Below are 9,331 nucleotides of genomic sequence, written 5' to 3' on the forward strand. Positions count from 1 at the left end.
AATTCAGAGATCTTCCTGCCTCTGTTAAGCACAGTTGACAAACTAGCTGGGTGGGACTGTCCTGAAATTACAATTTCTACCACACCTGGGCCTAACCTTGCTCTGTCCCAGGCTGACCTTGAATTAGGAATTTGCCTGCATTAGTATCTGTGGTCTTTGTATCTTTCTGTCAAGCTGGCTCGTAGTGTAGCTGCCTCTATTCTTTTAGATTCATGAAGTTCCTCATAATTCATATTGCATCCTTATTTTTTTCATGGCTGAATATATTTTCAAACTCATGGTTTTAGATTTCGTTTCCACAGCCCTGCAGTTCCCAGCGTTTGCCATTTTGCTGAGACATTAGCCACACTTTTGCACCCTGGACTCAAGCTGCTTCAGATTACCATGGAGCTATTAACATTAACAGAAACAGTAAAAAAAAAAAAATTATATATATATATATATATATATATATACATTGTCATACAAATGAGCCTTATGCCCATGGCAGCCATTGACACTCATGGAGATCCCACAGGTGCTGGCCCTATCCCAGGGACAGGAACTGTGTCATTCTGTCCCCACCTGGAAAAAAAAAAATCCTGCTGTCTTTAAGTTAAACTGAATTCAAGATTCTACTTACCATTACTAAAAATAAGAATATTATGGATTTCTGCCAGTTGAATCATTTGGCTTGTTAATAACAGCGGCTTAGTAAGCCATCTCAATGTCATTCCCAGAAAGTCGGCCTTGCCTGTAACTCTCTGCTTAATGGTCTTTACATTCTGCCAGACGAAAAGAAATACCTAAACTTCTGAAGGTGAAAAATATCAGTCTTTTTCTACAAGTTGCCCTCCTTGCTGAATTCCAGGGAATTTAGACCTTGTAGGATATGGTATTTCTTTAATCTCACTGGTCTGAAAGTACTTCCTTAGTCCCCTAGTTGAGAAGTACTTCCTTGGTCTTCCTGGTCAGGAGGTGTTGTGTTTATAAAAGGATAAAGAGAGGGGAAATATGTGCTATGGAGGTGTGGTGAGGTGTGGGGGAAGGAGGGAGCCTCTGCGGACCTATGCTAAGGCATCCCTTCCCCCTGAGGGACCAGCCACACAACGGTATAGTATAGAATAGAGATTATTCAGGGCATGGGGTGGGAAAGAGGGCAGTAAAGGCAGAGAAAGGCAGAGAGAATAGAGGAGTAGAGGCCGGCCATGCCAAGTAACTGTGGGGTGGAGCTTAGACAGAATGCAAACAGGAAGTGCTTCCTTGTCCACTTGGTGTTAGGAGCTGTGAGAGTTGCTTGGAACAGTTCGCTTTCCTGACTTCTTCGACTGTCTCACTACAATGGCAAGGATCCTGATATCTCTATCTCTCTCTCTCTTTTGGTTTTTTCGAGACAGGGTTTCTCTGTACCGTCCTGGCTGTCCTGGAACTCACTTTGTAGACCAGGCTAGCCTCAAACACAGAAATCCGCCTGTCTCTGCCTCCCAAGTGCTGGGATTAAAGGCATGCGCCACCACCGCCCGGCCTGATATCTTCTCCTTGGCTCATTAACCGTAATGCCTTTTCAAACTGTTGAGACTTAATTTGTCCTGATCTTATTAGAGATGTTAAAGCTGGTTATATAGTGCTTTAATTAGAATTTATGTGCACATATTATTTTATACATGCACTTTATTGTGGCCAGATTGATACAGAAACTATTACATATCAATATTACATTTTTAAAGAATCATATGACTCATGAATTCCATTTCCAAAAGCCTAAATAAGTACCTAACACACTTGAATACCTTGATTTTTTTTTTTTATTATGGCCATAATTCTTTGGTCCTCACATGTGTCTTGGTTGGTTACCATGTGCTTGAGTCACTGGAGAAGCTCCACAAGCAAGGACCCTGCTCAAAAGAGCTTCTGCTACAAGTGGTTAGATATTGTGGGGGTTATTCCTATTTCTCAGTTGTGTGTTAAAGACTATTGATTTCCCATAAGTAGTTTTATGGGGGGAGAGATTCTGCCACATTCTTACATTCTTTTCTGTTTGGCCTCCATGTAAACACAAAGGCATCAAAATTTATTAACAAGGTACGAGCTTAAACTGGGCAGGTTCTGAGACTGTTATAACCTAGGTAAGCTATTAATAACCAGACAAATGCTCCATTACTTGCCAATGAGTCTTGCTCTGTTTCATGTCTGGCCTCAATGTGAGTTTCTTTTGGTCACATACTCATGGTCCTTCCTCATGATCCATCCTGGCTCATGGCGACCTTGTTCTCCTACCTTTTTCTTCCTCCTCATGGTCCCTACCTGAGTCTCAAGTTCCATCTCTCTCTCTCTCTCTCTCTCTCTCTCTCTCTCTCTCTCTCTCTCTCTCTCTCTCTCCTGCCCAGTCACAGGCTCTAGCCTTTTAATGTTCAATCAGAGCATATTGGGGTGCATTCTTTACAGTGCATTAGTTAATACAATGTGCATATTCAGACTACAACCTGGCCTTGGGGCACAGAGCCCATCTGAGTACAGAGAGCACAAGACCAACCATGCCACTCCCAGCCAGAGGCTGAAGGATATTCACTTACTTTCTTCCTACTCCAGTTTAGTTCTTTAGGTTCTGTACTTTATAAGTTCATTTAAAGTTTATAACTTTCTGTTGGAATTATCGCAGAGTTGCTGGCATGATGAATATGATTGTTTTAATACAGCTATTTGAAACACAAATAGAATGGTTTGGTTTTCCCTTAAGAATTTGGAACTTGTACCTCAAGGCTTGAATGAGTTAATCCCAACAGTAACCATCACAGGCTAAAATCCATCAGGACGAGCCCTGAACATCCCAACACTCTTCAGCCTTTGCCTAAGCCTCTTGTCCTGTAGTGGTAAATTTAAGTAGTTTTAAGTCACCATTGTCTTCCTCCTGGCGCGCGCGCGCACGCGCGCGCGCGCACACACACACACACCACATTTTCTTACACAGGATAAGACTTTTAATCCCTTCATGATTAGAGTCCTGAAAACACATGTCCTGATGTTCTCTAGAAGCCAATCTCATGAAAGTTGGACTCCATAAAAGCCATCCTGATGGCTCTCACTCCCAAGAGAAATAATCAAAGGTGTGTTCCCTTAATGGGACTACTTAGATAACACAGGGTCTACCAATGACTGTAGTAAAGGTGAGAGACTCTAGCTAAGATATGTTAGAAACAAAAAAAAAAAAAAAAAAAAAAGGTGGGGAGTGTACAATCAAATGAACAGTGAGTATCTTTTCCCATGGGTATTGGTATTTATAAAATGTGTTTGGTTTTCTCTTTTTGATGGGCAGAGGAGCTTTAACTTTGGTATGCCAGTTTCAGTTAGAAATATACTGAATCTGGGAGCCTATTACTGTACTTTCCTGGTACAGAGACAGGCAGGAAGATCAATGGAATGGAATTAAAGACCCAGAAATGAGCCCACATACCTATGGTCATTTGACAAAGGAGCTAAAACCATCCAGTGGAAAAAAGACAGCATTTTCAACAAATAGTGATGGTTCAACTTGTGGTCAGCATGTAGAATAATGCAAATCGATCCATTCTTATCTCCTTGTACAAAGCTCAAGTCCAAGTGGATCAAAGACCTCCACATAAAACTATATACACTAAAACTAATAGGAGAGAAAGTGGGGAAGACCTTGAACACATGGGCAAAGGGGAAAAATTCCTGAACAGAACACCAATGGCTTATGCTCTAAGATCAAGAATTGACAAATGGGGCCTCATAAAATTGCAAAGCTTCTGTAAGGCAAAGGACACTGTTAATGGGACAAAACACCAATCAACAGGTTGGAAAAAGATCTTCACCAATCCTACATCTGATAGAGGGCTAATATCCAATATATACAAAGAACTCAGGAAACTAGACTCCAGACAATCAAATAACCCTATTAAAAAGTGAAGTACAGAACTAAACAAAGAATTCTCAACTGAAGAAATTCGAATGGTTGAGAAGCACCTAAAGAAATGTTCAACATCCTTAGTCATCAGGGAAATGCAAACCAAAACAACCCTGAAATTCCACCTCACACCAGTCACAATGGCTAAGATCATAAACTCAGGTGACAGCAGATGCTGGCAAGGATGTGGAGAAAGAGGGACACTCCTCCATTGTTGGTGGAATTGCAAGCTGGCATAACCACTGTGGAAATCATTCTTGCAGTTCCTCAGAAAATTGGACATAAAATATTATGGACATGAGGACCCAGCTATACCACTCCTAGGCGTATACCCAAAAGATGCTGCAACATATAACAAGGACACAAGCTCCATTATGTTCATAACAGCCTTATTTATAACAGTCAGAGCTGGAAAGAACCCAGATATCCTTCAATAGAAGAATGGATACAGAAAATGTAGTACATTTAGAAAATAGAGTACTACTCAGCTATTAAAAAAACAATGAATTCATAAAATTCTTACGCAACTGGATAGAACTAGAAAATATCATCCTGAGTGAGGTAACCCAATAACAAAAGAACACACATGGTATGCACTCAGTGATAACTGGGTATTAGCTTAGTAGCTCACAATACCCAAGATACAATTCACAGACCACATGAAGCTCAAGAAGAAGGAAGACCAAAGTGTGGGTGCTTCGGTCCTTCTTGGAAGGTGTAACAAAATACTCATGAGAGCAAATATAGAGACAAAGTGTGGAGCAGCGACTGAAGGAAAGGCCATGCAGAGAATGCCCCACCTGAGGATCCAGACCATATACCATTACTAAATGCAGACACTATTGTAGATGCCAAGAAGTGCAAGCTGTCAAGAGCCTGATATAGCTGTCTTATGAGAGGCTCTGCCAGAGCCTGACAGATACAAAGGCAGATGCTCACAGCCAACCATTGAACTGATCATGGAGTCCCCAATGAGGAGTTAAAGAAAGGACTGAAGGAGCTGAAGGGGTTTGCAGCCTGATAGGAAGAACAACAATATCAAACAACCAGAGCTCCCAGGGACTAAACCACCAACCAAGGAGTACACATGGAGGGACCCATTGCTCCAGCTGAAGAAAATGGCCTTGTCAGACATTAGTGGAAGCAGAGGCCGATCATGCCATGAAGGCACGATGCCCGGGGGGGGGGGCAGACTCTCCTAGAAGCAGGAGGAGGAGGTATCAGATAGAGGATGTCTGAGAGGGAAATCAGGAAAGGGGATAACATTTGAAATGTAAATAAATAAAATATCAAATGGAAAAAAGATGTTCTCTCCTCGGATTTAACAATTATATTGTATGAGAATTTAAAAGACAGTTTCACTGATTTTTATTCAAAAGTTTTTCTTCAGGTTAGACATTTTCCTAGATAATATAGAAAAAAATCTCAAAGTTACTCAACAGATACAGATATTTACTTAATACACTCAAGTAACATATCATTAAGAATATACTCTTTGGGCTGGCGAGATGGCTCAGCGGGTAAGAGCACTGACTGCTCTTCCGAAGGTCCTGAGTTCAAATCCCAGCAACCACGTAGTGGCTCACAACCACCCGTAATGAGATCTGATGCCCTCTTCTGGTGCATCTGAAGTCAGTTACAGTGTACTTATGTATAATAATAAATAAATCTTGAAAAGAAAAAAAAGAATATATTCTTCACATTTTCACATGCATTTGCGCATACACACTCAATTCATTTCCCCCAAAACACAGACAGAGAAATCTCTTTTGAGATGCTTTTATTTTGGTTTTTAATTAACATATGATAATGCTCATATTTGTGGCATAATAGGAGATGTTGCAATACATTTCACAGTGTCCAAATCAGGGCAAGCATATATGTCCCCTTAAACACAAAGTGCACACACAAGCACCATAGGCTCAGCATAAGCTTATACCATGAGCACAATAAACCCCTTCACTGAGAGGATGGAAAAGCTGTAAGGCAGCAGTGTGGGTGCCTCTGTGAGCCTTGAAGGATGATGGAAGGAGCAGACAGAATAAGGACTAAGGTGGATGCATAAGGAACAAATGTCAATACCAGGGGAAATATAGTTAATTTCATGAAGTTTATTTCAAATGATTTCATGGATAACTATTTGACCACATTATTGTATATGTAGCACACACCTTATGAAAGAAAGATGTAGGGTAGTTTTCATTGTCAAATAATATGTCCAACAATAAGGACATGAACTTAAGAGAAACGGCTTTTAAAAAAATAAATGAATATGGCCCCAGCAACAAAAAAGAGAATGCCAATATTAACAAGTTTCCTAACTAGAGAAGTAACAGTTGTTCTTTACCCCTACAGGAGTAGATGAGAAGGCAGTCAGAATCCAAAATTTCTGTTGGCAATGCTCTGACTTGAGTGGAACAATCAAGAACAAAGATGCTCTGGGATGAAGGGGATAATCAATCAAGAAGCAAAAGGGGACCTAAGGCAGCATGGTTAATAGCTCATCACAAATGTAGGGACCAGGTGTCAAGATCTTCTGTTCCCATCCCTCCTGCCATCCAGCACTGACCTCTGTCTCCACACAGAATGGCAGAGACATAGAGCCATGTCCCCATGGGCTGGAGACAATGAAAAAAATGGTGATCACTCACCAGGGAAGGGGCTCAGGGGTGGGGTGGGGGAGTGAGGAGCAGTCATCAAGTTTCCTCACCAGGCCTAACATTCAAAGTAGGCAAGAGAGACTGCAAGGGAAGAAATATGTTATGAGAATCTTCTAGAACGACATAAACATGTAAAAACTTGCAACAGACAGTGAATTTTACACAATGAAAAACAGGCAGAACGTGGCAGAAAGGTCTGGGAGAAGCCAGTGTAGAAGGGAAACCCTTGGCATTGTTAGTGAGAAAGGGTAGATTTGCTGTAGGAAAGTGAGAACAAGATTGACACATGACTTTCCCTCCATAATACTTACAGTGAAATGTGGAAGCACAAAGTTGAGACACACACACACACACACACACACACACACACACACACACACACACAACTTAATTACTTAATTAAACTTACTGTTTAATTCCATAAGCAGTAGAACTATGAGGTTAAAACTTTAATTTCAGGGATAACATTGATGGAGAACTTGGCCGTCTTGATTTGAAGTTCTGCCTAAATCAAATTTTACATTAGATACATAATTGCTTTTAGCTTTGTTTCAGATGATATGTGGCTGTTCTTATGCCTGGGCCTCCTGCCAATTGCCCCCTGGGACTAAATGTAATCATTATTTTCTCTGCGACTAAAGAGATTTTTTTTTGGAAGCTGCACTCAACTTGTTCTTTAGTTAATATGCTTACTTTTTAGTTCTCCGGAGAGCATCCTTCTTCCCCCACCTGGAAGATCTCCTAGATCTTAATCTTATATCTCTTTGTCTGCCTCTGGCCTGATTTCCATCACAACGACCATTCTTTCACCAGCCTCACTTTTTTTTTTCCTGACCTGAGTCATGGCCTCTCCCAATCTGGCTCATTCAAACACCACTTAAATCTGGGTGAAGGATGATTTAAAGCTTTAGTAGCATACATAAATAAATGTTCTTGTAGAGTTTGAGGCTGCAATATCTCATAGGAAGTCAGAGCAAATACAAGTCATCTGGACTTGGAATGAAATGCTAACACTGCAGTTTTCTCCTTATGTGGAACATGCCTAAATGTATTTCTACTTTAAAAAATAATAATAATACTTATTTTTTTATTTGTTTCTCTAGGGTTAGCGTTCAAAACAGATGACATAATACTCTTAAGGAACACAATACCAGAAGCTTGTTAATGAATATCCATTTTTTTTCTCCTTTGTGAGAGGCCTACTGGTTGAGAATAATTTCATTTACTCACAAGAAATAATTTGAGAAATAAAAATTCACATTTTCAGCTGTGAATGTTAAAAAGTTGTTGACTGCATAAAATTATATCTTAATATGCCAATGTTGTTATAAGTGCCTACCAAAAATCAAATTACTAAATCCTAACTCAGTGTACAAGCCTCTCAATGTGTTTATTACACCATGCAATCACATAACCTATTTTGTGCAACTAAAGAATAGAACCAGAAAACTTGTCTGTCAACTTGGAATCATAAATATTGTCTGTTTAGTGAGATGAACTATAATTTTCAGATGATCCAGTACATTTTCTCTGGGTTGACAAATCTACTGGAAAACAAAACAAAACAAAACAAAATATCAGTGTATGTTTTAATAACCATAAAATCATAGATATGATAATAATCATAAAATAATAATTGGAGGGCTGGCGAGATGGCTCAGTGGGTAAGAGCACTGACTGCTCTTCCAAAGGTCCTGAGTTCAAATCCCAGCAACCACATGGTGGCTCACAACCACCCATAATGAGATCTGATGCCCTCTTCTGACAGCTACAATGTACTTATTTATAACAATAAATAAATCTTTAGGCCAGAGCGAGCAGGGACTGAGCAAGCAGAGTTGACCAGAGCGAGCATGGCCAACCGGAGTGAGCAGAAGTCCTAAAATTCAATTCCCAACAACCATATGAAGGCTCACAACCATCTGTACAGCTACAGTGTACTCATATATAAAATAAATAAAATAAAATAAATCTTTAAATAATAATTGGAATTATGCAATTCTAATATGCCTCCTCCATAGTAGATATCTACATGCTAAGCTACTAGAGATGGAGGTAACCTGATAGTACCATATTTCTTCCTGGTGAAACCAGTCATTGAGACTCTAGTTGCTTCTGCCTTATGTCTGGCCACTCACATTTCTTGCTGAATTGTACATTCTCCAAACTTGTTTTGCTTTTGAGCTAAATTATGGTCTTCTCGTTTTGTTGATCTGGGAGTCACTGTAATAACTTTGCAGACAGCATACTTAGACAGACTAACCCTCTGTGATTATTTTCTTTTGCAATTAAGTGTTCTACCAAGTAAAGCAAGCTTTAGATTTTTTTTAGTAAGAGAAGGTTCCAATGGAAGGTACATACGGTGTCATCTTTTTCTGCATACTCACAAAAGCCCCAGTATGTAAGCATAGTCACCAACTACAGAGCCTCACATTGGGTTGCCATGTTTTGTTTAGGAGGCTAGAGAGATGACTTTGCAGTTAAGAGCACTTGATGTTCTTTTCACTGAGGGCCTGTGTTCCAGCACCCACATGAAGGCTCACAAGAATCCTGAATTCCTGTTGAGGGGATCTGGCACCCTCTTCTGGCCTCCCTGGGCACTAGGCATATTTCTGCAGGCAAAACACTCATACACAGAAAAGAAAGAGCAAGCCATTGGTGGGAGCCTTTCATCTCAGCACTTGGGAGGCAGAGGCAGATGGATCTTTGAGTTCAAGGCTGGCCTGGACTACAGAGTGAGTTCCAGGACAGCCAGGGGCTACACAAA

Source organism: Mus caroli, chromosome 5 (genome assembly GCF_900094665.2).
Source record: "Mus caroli chromosome 5, CAROLI_EIJ_v1.1, whole genome shotgun sequence".
In the NCBI taxonomy this organism is placed as follows: domain Eukaryota; kingdom Metazoa; phylum Chordata; class Mammalia; order Rodentia; family Muridae; genus Mus; species Mus caroli.